At 36.8% G+C, this 12,316-nt stretch overlaps 1 protein-coding gene across 9 annotated transcripts in view; it reads right to left on the bottom strand.

Moving 5' to 3' along the window:
* LOC104659747 overlaps positions 1 to 12,316 on the bottom strand; it is a 147,447-nt gene that overhangs the window by 78,180 nt on the left and 56,951 nt on the right. For 2 of the 9 annotated variants that reach the window (XR_004056273.1, XR_747627.2), the window contains one exon: positions 8,240 to 10,977. The exons of the other annotated variants lie outside the window; for them this stretch is intronic. The gene's annotated coding sequence lies outside the window, so the exon portion shown is untranslated. Of the gene's footprint in view, positions 1 to 8,239; positions 10,978 to 12,316 lie in introns of those variants that run through there. 9 annotated transcript variants of the gene reach the window in all.

Here is a 12,316-nt window from a genome sequence, read left to right as displayed (position 1 = left end):
GATACATTTAATCACCAAGATATAAAAGGAAATTTGATAGTGCCCAGAAAAAAATGCAATGCTAATGAGTTGAAGTTTAATAAATAATGTTAATGCTTATGATCAATAAATGCTTGATGGACTTTTAAAATATTTGCTACTATAGTCAGCGTTTTCAAAAATTCTACTTGGAAAACAGAAATAGCATTTCTCATATTGAATGTCTTTAATAGCATGAAGAAGAAAATGAGACTAAAATAAGATATTGTCTTTATCAGTTTTTATCAGACTACCTGAAACATGTTACAGAGTTTAACTTGGTAGCCCTTACATTCCAGATAATTTTGAAATATACCACTGTTCTTTAACTGGGTAGCCTGTAGCCCAGAGAGATTAATCGATTTGTTGAAGGTAAGCAGTAAATACATTATAAAAATAAAGGTGGGGAGGAGGTGAGGAGAAGCTAGAATCTTGAGCACAAACTCCGAGGCTGATCCATTCCAGTAAGTTTCTTAAAATAAATTATTCTGTTTCTTCTCAGGAAGACACTAAGGCCCTGTTTTCAATAAACTAGGATATCTCCAGAAACAATTTAGTGGTCAATCTGAGGGTCATTTAGATCGATATAATTATATTCCAATGGCTATAAATATATTATGAACTATGGATAATTTTGAAAAATTCAATTCACAGAGAAAGTATAGAACCACAAATCAATAGAGAATGTGTTATGGTAGAAAATTCTTCTCATATAAAAATAGTTCTGTTCACACTTTGTACCTCCTCTAAATTCTACTTCACTAAAATTCTGGGAAACCAAAAAAAAAAAAAAAATCATCTAAAACTAGATGAATAAAATCCCAGAATCTTTTTTTTTTTTTTTAATCTGGAAAGGATTTTAAAGATTATCTCTTTAACCTTCAACTCTCTTGTTCTACAGACCCTGAATGTTTAAATGACTTGTCTGAAATAGTCATTTAGGTAGAGGCAGAACTAAGACCAGAAACCAAATCTCTCCACTCCTGCTACCACAAGACTGTCATAAATCACACTGCCTCTTCCCAAAACTTTCCCCACTCCCCCCTCCAAAATATATATTTTTTTAAATCTTACAGTGGATGATCACATTTAAAAAGAATCTGAGGGTATATGAGTAGAATTCCTGAGTTTAGATTTTTAAGAAAATTTTTATTAAGATAAAACTAATATTCCCAAGAGACAGACATTGGGAACACTAGTTGGCTTTAAGGTTAGGAGTGGTGATAGCAAAGGAGCAAAAGAGAAAAGTAAAGACAGGGAGAAACTGCAGAACCATACACTCAGTAACCCTATTGTGAGCCATATGCTGGATGCTGAGGAAAAGGAAATGAAAAGCTTTGAAATGCAGCTGTCCTACTTCCTGCTATTTCCATTTGAACCAAACTATTTTTCCACCAGGATCCAACACGTGTGCAGTGACACATGGAAACAGTGTGAGCTCATGAACACAGGGGAATAGTATCCAGCATTCCCAGCACAGCACCCTGGAAGCACACGGCCACTCCCAACCTCCACCCCAATGGATGGTAAATGTGGAAGAAGACCTATTGATGGAAAAACCCACTTTGGAGCAGAAAAGGAAAGCCAAAAAATAGCTCAGGCACCTGGATGCCATTCATGAATAATGCCAGCAGACATAAAACATTAGATCTAAAACCATCTTAGTTGTAAAAGATCTTTATTCATTCAAATTATGGCAAGAAACTCCTTTAGGAACACTGGAGATAGTGGTACCAAAAACAGATAACCATGCAAACTATGCAAACTTGGAAAAGTGCATTGCTCTGTCAAAGTTCATGAAGTAGGTCTTAATATTTAGCAAAAGAAAATCTTCCATCTGAACACAAGGCATGACGAAGCTCATTTCACACAACGGAAGGAAGGCTTTTTTTTCTTGTTTCATGTTTGTATGTTTCTGACAATGCAGTATTAACATTTAAATTGAATCTTTAAACGATTTTTCTGATGTCAACAACATTATTGGGAAGGCCAAACTCGGCAGATGACCTTCACTGAGGTGGTTACAGCACTGTTCCCGGTAATTTGGCTTTGTGATATATCCTTCTTCTAGGTATTAAGGTCTGGTTTGAATTAAAGTCTGCAGCATACTCACAGCTGTGGGAGTAACTGAAAGGACTTGTTTTCATCCCATGGCCAAAAGACTTTCTTGTAACATACAGTTTGTACATTTAATTACTTACTTGGGCATTTATTGACCCTCTACACACCTGATGCTAAGCACTGTGCTAGGTATAGATATAAATCCTGACTTAGTTTCAAGCCCTACTTCTGCTGCGTAATTACGTTTCAGTGGAGCATGATATTTAACCCCTAACGAGCTTGTTTCCTCTTAGGTTTATTGTAAAAACTGAATGAGATATTATATGTAAAATACTCAATACATCGTGGTTTATAGATGACAGTTTCTGCCTTTGAATAGCTCGATTTGAAAATGACATGTACATGAATAACCAAAATGTAATATGCTATTTGCTACAGCAGAAGGTGTACTCTATAAGACAGTTCAGAGAAAGGAGTGGCTAATTTTGTCTAGAGTGGGGCTGGGAGAAGGTCATCAATGAAGTGTCAGAAAGAAGGTAACCTTGACAGATGAGTAAAGAGGGGAAGAGAGAGACATTTAGAAAAGTTAAGATTAAATCACCCAGGTCTCCTGGTAGCAGCAGACAAGTTCGCCCCCTCAAGCACTGATGCTCCCTTTCTTGGAAGTTGAAAGTTGCACACATTTCTGGCTTTGCCCTACACTGCCTGGCACTGATGGCATTTCCAAAAAGCATTCTACTGAGGGGACTGATCCTTCCAAGGAAGCAGCTTAGGAAAAAGATAAGATAAAATCAGCAGATGAATCATAGAGGAACTGAGGGAGAGGGTGGGGAAGACAACATTGGATAAATCTAGAGTTAAAAAATAAAATAGTTAAGATCACATAGTACACTCAGGGTACTCAGGACTTAGTATGTGTTCTACTAGTTTTCTACTAGAAAAAAAAACTACTGGTAAAAAAAAAAAAAAAAAAGACAAAAAAACTATTCGCCAAAATGTTATAGTGTCTGTTTCTTCTAACATGTAAGGAAAGTATTCTACAGTGACAGACAAAGCAATAAGTATGTCACTAATGAAGCAGTGATCTAGTATGGAGGTGGCAAATAGAAGAAGTCACTGCCTCCTCCCCTCCCTTTCCTCACCCTAGGCAGGCATTATAAATCAATGATGGCACGCTTTCCTTTTGAGACTGGACGCAACCTCTGATTCTTGGTCTTTATTGTCATCCCTGAACTACTAGCCCTATAAAGAATATGGTGAAAACACAGTGAACAACATGATATTGTGCCCACAGAAAGATCAGCATTGCAGTCTCATTGGTCTGATTAAGAGAATCATATAAACTCTCGAAGTTCAACGTGATTCTAGATATTTACTGTGAAATGAGGCTGAGACACAGTGTTGAATATTATGGATTGGTTTACTCAACATTTAGGTCAACTCTTCTAGCATGCAGAAGCTGGAAAGCTAAAAAACCACATCTCTTGGTCCTTTTACATTCAGGTTTTAGGTTTAAATTCAGAAGGACTTGCATGAAGAGAAAGGTAGAGTTCAACGTACATATTCCTAGAAAGGTCTGTGCTGGAGGCAGCACTGTCTCATGGTCAGCCGCAGTGACCCAGGCTTCCTGATCCAGGGACTGCCTGGCCCTGATGGAGGAGGTGGCAGCAGCTCACCCAGATGCCCAGTTCTCTAATAAGGTTTGAGAGCCATTCCTGGAAGCTCATCCTAGACCCTGTTTCTTCAGCTCCCTCTGTCACAATGATTTCACAAACCTCTTAATAGCCAAATATCTTTCAGCTTAAACAAGCCAGACTCTTGTCTAAAACTGAACTCTGGCTATAACAAACATGAAAATTTACCTTAGACCATATTCACTGGAAAACATAATTTGGTAAAAATAGTTCTAATGGCATGGATATTTTAGGTGAAGCTCATATTATTGTAGCTTCAGCTGTTACCTCCCTATGAAAATAAATTCAAAATCTATATTTATATCTCCAAATTCTGACCTTACCTGCCCTCCCATATCTTAAATTGCTTCTTAAACTTTTACACTTGGGTTTTCTGACATCACCAAGAAGTCATATATCAATGTTTTCAGTCTTCCCTTTCATTATCCTGGGCACCTGGGCCCAAAACTTCAGCATAATCTTACCTCTTTGTCCTTTACCAAGCCCTAACAATTCTTTTTTTGCATAATCTCTCTTTCCTATTGGCACTATCATCAATCTAGTTCAGCCTTTCCTCAACTTGTGCTTGCTCTACTGTAATATTCTCCTATCTGGTTTCTCCTGTTTTTAGTATCTCCTAATCACTTTGGCCCACAATTTTTCCTAGCTATCGCACCCAAATTAGCACTCCTAAAAATCATTCTCATTTTGACACTTTCTGCTCAAATATTTTAAGACTTCCTATACCCCAAATATAAAATTCAAACAATTTAGCTTGGCGCTCAAGGCTTCCACAATCTGACTGCCAACTATCTATCCAAAATTACTTGCCACTACTTCCCTTCTTAAGCACTATAGCCAACTACAGCCAAACTGGCTTCTTCACGTTCTCATCTTACTGAAATACTATTTCGAAGAATCGTGTCTTGTACACCATTTTTCCTTCCTTCAGTGCCCCTTACTCTCTTCTCTGCATTTCATGTAATATGAATGGAAAATCATAAACCTCCTCCATTACAAGGCAAAAAGGGGAGTGAAGACTCCAGAGCTATCTGAATGACAATTAGAAAAGAATTTACTAAATTAGGAAAATAACATTTTAGATTATTTTATTGTTTTAGTCAACCATCAGACACATGTTTTGTTTGGATTCTGGGAGCGTTGCAACTTTCTTGTTAGTCTTATGGTTCTCCAGGTGGAAAGGAGATCAACATACTGTTCAAATGGACTAACATCATGAAATCATTTACATTGGATGACAGATAATACCACTTGCTTACGTAACTGACTTTTTTTGGTGAATATAGTTGTGAATAAAGCCAGATAAGAACTTGGTTAACTTCGGCCTATTGAGACATCCATGCAGATGATCAGCTGGCTGAAACTATCACCACTGTATATATATTTTTTCTGTGACAATTTTAGAATCTACTTCAGGAATGCATGGTTCATTTTATCTATCTCATCAGAGAGCCTCAACTCTACTTGAAAAACAATGGACTGTTTTTCTGTTTTTTTTTTTTTTTTTTTTTTTTTTTTCCATCCTTTCTCCTGTTCCGCAGTGTGCTTGCACCAGCAGGTAGAAGGATTTTCTTCCAGGTATGTAGCATCCTGACACATGTCACCTCTCCCCTCTCCTGGCTCTGCCACTGTACTTTTCCACTTGAGGGCTCTGGCGCAGTAGACCAAGTGATGCATCTGAATTCATGCTTGCTGATTATGGTCTTAGGCTTATTTTGTTCATCTTGTTTGCTAGGTCCATATCACATAAGGGATGGATGTTTAAGGCTTCAGTGTTTTTTGCTTCCCTGCCTATTTTCACTTGTCAAAACCTGAGAAGCTCCCATAATGTTTTCCTGTCAACCAGCTCTTCCATAGACAGTCTGGGTGTTTCTCTTCATCTTCTCTTCATACTTCCCATGTCCAGTTCATAGAACTCTAGACCAGGCAAATATATTCTCCACTCTAATAAGACGTGTGCCACTGGTAGCCTAAAATTCATCTTCCTATTAATGACAACCATGATTCAGAGACTTCCCATTGTTGGATCCCATCTTGGTAACCTTTTAAATACTTTTAAATACTTATTGCTCATCTAAAGTCAGAGAAGTTAATTGGAAAAGGAGAATGACAATGCCTCAAGTCTGTCTGGGATTTCCCCCCCTAGGACCTTATTGCCCAAATATCCTCCAGAATTCCTTCCCTTCCCAACAAATGAGCTCAACAAGTCTTTTTAGGCATTCCAAACCAACTGTTGTGCTGGGGAAGGACAAGAAACAGGTCACACCAAATCTGCATATAGACACATACAGGGATTCACTTTCTATTCTCCTGACTCAACTGTCAGTTCTCTTTCACCATGCTGGAATCCTGTATTTCCTGGTTTTCTTGTTTTCTTAATTTTCTACAAGAACTTTGCATGCTCTTTCTTTCTTTTTCTTTTTTTCATTCCCCAAGTCTCTTCAAACTGTGCTCAAGCTAGATTGCATTTAGTTCCCACGTGTCTGGTTCTTCCCTCTGGCAAGAAGATAAACAGTACTTTCTCTGTCTCCCCCTTAGCCCCATTCCTCTTCAATCTAGGATTGAAATCTAAAATGGAATCCTCAACCTTTGTGACTTCTCTCCACAAGTGCCTTGCTCAAAAAAAAAAAAAAAAAAAAAAAAAAAAAAAAGGTTAATCATACATTTCTCTGCCCAAAGAAGCTGACAGCTGCTCTCATTGTACTTCACCTATTTTTTGGAAAATGTAGACACTTTTAAAATTAAAAAATGAGGGTCTTGGGGCCCTTCATAAATGTAAAGCATGCCTGTCTTCCATCTTATAAACTATAATGATCAAAAGCTTAGACTTCATCACTCTTCGGGCCTGGCCAGGTACCCATTATATGTTCTCAGGGGGCCCTATACCTTTCCTTTATTGCCGTCTTCACTGTTATTCTCAATCATTTGTGTGATTGTCTGCTAAACAACTGAATTCTTAACCCCTCACCTACCATTACCCACCAATTTGCTACTTGCTATCCAAAATATGAATGGAAGGCAGTAGGTTTCACAAGCATCACAGTGAATATTCAGCAGTATATGGAGAGAGAACATTTCAACCCACAGCAAAGGCAGACAAGAATGAAGATGCACTGTAGGCATATGCTCTGAATGCAGATGGGCTGACAGCCTGCAGGCACCACAGAAAGCAAATGAAAGAACTTCTTTTGGGACTGCAGAGTCACTGCGGAAGATTATAAACATGCCAGAACCTCCTGAGCAACAGAGCCACAAGACAGATCTCAGTGGAAAAGGATGTTTGGCTTCAACTCTAATAACCTGAACATGATGGAGGGCAATTAGCCTCAAGCTGTGGCCTCCAGGGCATGCTTTTTGGTCACCTGGCAGCAGGTGTGCCTTCCTCCTGTGGTCCAGAGCAGCCCCATACTGCTTCACCATCCATGTACCCCACTTCCCCAGGAAGAATCAAGTTTCTCCTCTCCTGCCTCAAACCATAACACACTAAATATTTTTTCTCCTGATCACATATCAATTTGTTGTGGCTTCTTATAAACCCCTTTTGCGCTTGTTTTTAGGTCATGGAAATCAAGAGTAGAACAAATAATGAAGTGCTCTAGGACAAAAGAGAACTGAATTCTAATCCACTGTGCAAATTTGAAGAATTTGAATAGCATTATCGCTCTGCTATGACCTGGCTTTTGTCTTGAGCAAGTCACATTGCTGGACCTGTTTCTTCATCTGTTAAACAAAGGAGCCATCTGCTTCAGGGTTAGATTGGGCTGGGTTTTCAGTTAGGGGAGACTCTCTAGGACAGGGTTGGTCAAACTGGGTTTGTAACCATTTGGTTGGTCATAAAATCAATTTTTGTAATGGATTGGAATATGTGAGAATACATTGCACAGAACAAGAGTATTTGTCTACAAACTTGTTCTATCTGTGAGTTGGGTGTTAAACATATTTCTTATTGTTAATAGAAGTAAAACGTTTTTAAAACTCTGAGCTACAAATATAGAGAGACAGAAAATAGATTAGTGGTTGTGTAAGGCTAGAAGTAGGAATGGGGAGTGACTGCAAATGGACTTAAATTTTTTTTTGGGTGATGGAAATGTTATAAAATTAGATTGTGGTGGTGGTTGGACACCTCTGTAAATATACTAAAATTCATTAAATCGTGCATTTAAAATGGATGAATTTTATGGCATGTAAATTACATCCTAATAAAGCTATTTGAAAACAAAACAAAATACTGCTCTATTTTTGCTTCAGGGCATCTATGGACTCTTCAAAAGTATATCATGAATTTTATTTTTCTGGGAAAGAGAACATAGCTTTTATTAGATTCTCAAAGGGATCTAAGACCCATAAAACTTTTTAAGAACCACTAGATTAAACTGTCAATTTCCTCCTACCACTAAATTTCTATGACTCTAAAATTCTAAAGTTTATTTTAACTTTATTTCTTCAAAATTAAAATGATAAAAAAGTTTCATTTCCAAAGCACTTGCAAGAATCTGTTTATTTTTCCAGTGATCTGAGTGTATGGGCTCACGTGTTAACATATTTTAAGAAATAAATCACTGTGCAAATTTGAAGCATTTGAATAGCATTATCATTATTTGATTATATTTTATATATTTTATTATATTTATCTGCATTTGGTTTATATCCACAAGATTTTTAGTCATAGACACATCTGTAATTTATATGCCAGTTATATATGATAATATTATTTGTACCTCCAATTTTTTTTCTCATATTGGTGATCCCTAATTCTAGGTGTGGTAGAGCTCACAGATCATGCACAATCTTCTCACTATGTGCAGACCCTTTGGTAGCAAACACAAAAGAAAATCAAGAGATATAAAGAGATCACACAAAAGGAATTCTGCATATCTTCTGTAAATAGAAAGACAGATTGGAAATTTGTAAGCAAAGTTGCAATATGGAAATAGGAAAAGGCATTTCTGAGTAAGGGGAATGTTTATTCAAGAGGTTGTGTTAGGTCCTGTGTATAGGCAAAGAGCTATCAGCCAACTACAATTACCAGGTTATGAGTTCCTGGATGGGAAGGAATATGCCTACTTTGTCTAACAATGCTAAAAAATAGGCTATATGTACATGGTAAGTTCTTAATATCTGTTGGTAATAACCAAAGAGATGAATACAATCTAATTATCTATCGAGAGGGGACAGGTCAAATAAATTGACATTTTCAAACCTTTATAATAATGAGGTATATTTACATGTGCTTTTAGAAAATGATCTCCAGAATATATTATTATATGAAAAAAAGCAAAGTTTAGTTTATCCCCTTTAAAATGGTAAAAAAGAAAAATAAGGAGATTTTATATATAATATTTCTAGAAGAATTCAGGATATCTGTTTATGGCGAATGTCCTAAGGAGTAGGACAGAGCTACTGGTGGGAAGGAGAATTGCTTTTCACTGTATACCTTTTTGTCCCTTTTGAATCTTTTAATTTATAAGTTCATTAATTTTTCATTTAAAATATTTAAAAAATAGTATTACAGAAAGTACTTCTGTATCACTATGCATTCAGCTCTTTAACATACCACATCCCATTTAATATAAACAACAAGTCATCTTATGGATGAATACATGAAGGCTCGGAGACTGCAAGTGACTTATATAAGGTCACACAGCTAGACAGTAAATAGCATATTTAACACTTGACCCAAATCCTTAGGCTTCCTACTCACTGATGCTTTTCCCACAACTCCACAGACCAAGTGCATATGGATATAAAACCATAGTACATTTCAACATAGTTCAGTCAGGTCAATTTGGTACTTAAGCCTGCTGGGTTTGCTATAGATGACAGGTCAAGCTTAAAAGTACTACATGATATTTTTCCACATGGCTCCTGCTCCTTCTAGTCTTTCTAATTCTTTCCTGTTTGGGCCCAACTTCTTCATTTACCTGGCTCTTATCTCTGGCTTCCAGCTTACACATTACTTTTTTCCACTGCTGTAATTAGCCCCTGAACTCCCGTCATCTTGGATCTTCCATGCTATATTCATTGTTCCTTTCCAATCTCTTTTATTCCTTTTTTTTCCCATTGAACTCTTAGCTTCTACCGATTTCCATTTCTTTTTTTTCCAGGTACTAGGTTATCTCTCCCTTATTTTATACAACTTCCTGATCTTCCCACCTACTCCCAAATTAATCAATCCCAATTAATCAATTAACTCCCCATTAATCAACTATCTCCCAATTAATCAATCTCTGCTAAGAGTTCCTTACCCCTCCACTGAGCATGGCTATTTTGATACCTTTTACCCCAAACAGAATATTTATAATTATTTTTATACCTTTGTATGGTATCTATTTTAAAATTTTACCACATTCTTTAATAGCGACTCAACTGCACTTCTCTGATATTAAGACCATAGATAATATACCTCAAGAATACGATTTTTTCATACCAACAATTCCATGGTTGTCAGCGTCCAAGTGGTTAAAAGCATGTCTCTAAAATTAATCAAACCTGGGTTTGAGTCCTAGTTCTGCCATTTAATAATTCTGTGAGCTTGGAAAATTTTCTAAATCTTCTGTTTCCCTATTTGTAAAATGAGGAGAGGAATACTTACTTTATAGGTTTCCCGTGGTAATGGTGTGGATAATGCAAGTAAAGTGCTGCAGATGTTAGTGAACTCAATGTAAGTAGCAAGTAAACGCCCCTCGTCTTAGCCTCACTACTGCATCAGCTCTCCATAAACCTTGCAAAACAAATCTTTTCCTTCTCCAAGACCCATCCCACCCACCTCTCAGCCTCAGCACTACCTCAACACATTATCTGTGTTGAAACCAAGAAAATTTCATCATGCCACTTACACTAAGGGATTCATAGGAAAAATGCCAAATATGCATCCTTTGGCACAGAATATTTTGTGCCTTACCCTTTTTGGAGTAAGCTATAACATTTCCTCTAAGTCATAAAACTCTAGATTTTAATCTCAAACATTTTCTTTTTGGAAACAATGAAAGTCTCTTTGTGCTGCATTGGAATTCAAAAAAAAGCTATCCAGTGTCTATTTACATTAATTATACTGGTGATTGACTATGGCTATGCCAGAGAATGTATTCCAGGCTCAAGTTCTATTTTTCGACTACTGTGCTGAGGATCGTCAGACACCTGTCCTATGTAGCAGCTGGAATATTTAAGCATCATGGTGTTTTAAAATAGCAGACAATTGCTATGACTGCAAGAAAAAGAAAAAGAAATTAATTAAAATAACAGATAAGCCAAACCACAAAGACATACTTTAAACCAGGGGTTTTAACACTGAACACCCTGATTTCAATTTTTTCAGTGCTATCTAAATAGAAGTACATTATAATACAAGATAATACAAGCCTATGGCCCCAAGCAAAGTCAGATGGAGAAAAAAGTACATTTGGCTAAAGATAAATGAAAAGAAAAATTTCTTCCTCACCTCTACACTTTGATTGTAGTTCCTGGAATCAAATCAGAATGGAGCTAGGCTCCCTCCAAGCCCCATTGGAATGGATAAGGGAAACTGTGAAAAACTCTAAGGGATCAGCAAGTCGTCTGCACTGGAAGGAATCTTCAGAGATTTTCCTGACCCTCGTCTAAATCCAGTCCCTTTGTTTTATCGAGCAGGAAACTGAGGATTAGAAAGATAAACTGACAGTGCCAACATGAATTCTAAAGATTGTCAAAGGAATCATGATAATAGTGAGATTTAAAATAATATACCTTTTATTTCTCACCCAGTGCTAGGTGAGGAAGGCTGGGTATAGAGTATAATTGGTCTAAGTGAATATGGTAACCCATTGGGTTACCAAATCAGGAATAAGCATGTGACCTAGTATCAATCAAACAATGTAAGGGAAATTTCTATGGGGATTTCTGGAAGGAATTTTGATCCTTAATAAAAAGAGAAACAGTGAGAAGGGCTATATCTTCTGGCTGTGAATGCATTACTTTGAAGATGCAGTTCCTGGAGCTATCATAGGTATACTGCAAACTTGTTTTAGACAAACCTTAGAAAGAAAATCAAATCACTGAGGGTGGCAGAAGGGAAAGATACAAAGAGCAATGGTCACTGAGAGTATTGTTGAATTGCTGCACCCAACTGGTAATTTAATAAGTTACTAAATTTACTAAAAATTATTGCATTGTGCACTTTCAATGGGAAAAACTATGGCATGCAAATTGTACCTCAAGAAAGTGTAAAAAGCAAAAATTTGATGAATTGTTGAAATACCTTAATCATTCAGTAAAGGATTTGATGTAAACAACTGGTCTACCCAGTACCAAACAACAACACATAAGGATGCAAATATATTCCTTTAGGTGGATTAACAGTTGAGTTGTTCTGACTGAAAAATTATTAAATCAAGGCTAAACTGAATAAAAGAAGAGAAAAAGGGTACTGAAATGTCAAAACAGGAAGCAATCATTGAGAGCTGCATTTTAGGAAATATATTCTAATATCTGAGGCACAGCCTCAACTGGGCTTGGACAAAAAAGTATTTGGAGTAAAACAAAAAAGTGTTTAGCATATTCTGACAGTG

Source organism: Rhinopithecus roxellana, chromosome 3, assembly GCF_007565055.1.
Source record: "Rhinopithecus roxellana isolate Shanxi Qingling chromosome 3, ASM756505v1, whole genome shotgun sequence".
Taxonomy (NCBI): Eukaryota; Metazoa; Chordata; class Mammalia; order Primates; family Cercopithecidae; genus Rhinopithecus; species Rhinopithecus roxellana.
This window is presented reverse-complemented; position numbering and strand designations above follow the sequence as displayed.